The following is a 1,046-nucleotide window of genomic DNA, read 5'->3' as shown; positions in this document are numbered from 1 at the left end:
AACCAACAAAGTTTCCTTCCATATATAAACCTTTCCTTGACTTTTTACAATAATGAACTAATACAATATTTGTCCTTCTGTGATAGACTTATTTCCCTCAACATAATATCTTCCAAGTTCATCCATGTTCCACAGATTCTACATTATTCTTTAGGATTGCATAGTATTCTATTGTGTGTATGTACCATAGTTTGTTCATCCATTCTTCTGTTGATTCACCATCATTTATATCATCAACACTCCCATCCTCCTTTCAACCCAGACTACTACACAAATGCACACAAACTACCAACCTTCACATATGAGCTTCTAGAATAAGATATGTAACTGAATGAGAACTACTGGTTTTCCAGGCTGAAGAGAACTGCTAATTGGTAGCATTAGAGTTATGTGGCTGATGTAAGGTGGGGATTTCTTGTTTGTAACTTGCATTTAGAGGGGAGGAGAATGTACATTTTTTGAGATCATACTCCGCATCAAGCAAGGCACTTTACATCTATTACCTCCTGTAATGCTCAGAGCAATTTAAGTAAGGATGATTATTCCTAACTCTCCAGAGAAGGAGATTGAAGCTCAGAGATGTTACTTGTTCAAGTTCATAAGGATAATAAACTGGGATTCAAGCCATTCATATGATCCCAAGCTGATGTTTCTTCCACTTACCTCCCACTTGCTTGTTGAAAGTGAGGATGACTTGGAGCGCTTACTGATGAAAATTAAAGACTACAGTCTGCAGTATGGATTACCCCTCAGTATAAAGAAAACAAAAATCCTCACCACTGGACCAATAAGCAGTATCATGAAAAGGTTGAAGTTGTCAAAGACTTCATATTATTTGGTTCTACAATCAACACCAATGCAAGCAGCAGTCAAGACATCAGATTACGTTTTGCATTGGGCAAATCTTCTGCAAAAGACCTCTTTCAAGTTATGAAAAGCAAAGATGTCTTCTTGAAGACTAAGGTGCACCTAACCCAAGCCATGGTATTTTCAATTGCCTCATATGCATGTGAGAGCTGGACAGTGAATAAGGAAGACCGAAGAAG

Source organism: Orycteropus afer, unplaced genomic scaffold (assembly GCF_000298275.1).
Source record: "Orycteropus afer afer isolate SDZICR_OR568_19922 unplaced genomic scaffold, OryAfe1.0 scaffold00327, whole genome shotgun sequence".
Classification (NCBI taxonomy): Eukaryota; Metazoa; Chordata; class Mammalia; order Tubulidentata; family Orycteropodidae; genus Orycteropus; species Orycteropus afer.
The sequence above is the reverse complement of the archived record's forward strand: the minus strand, read 5'-3'. Positions refer to the sequence as shown.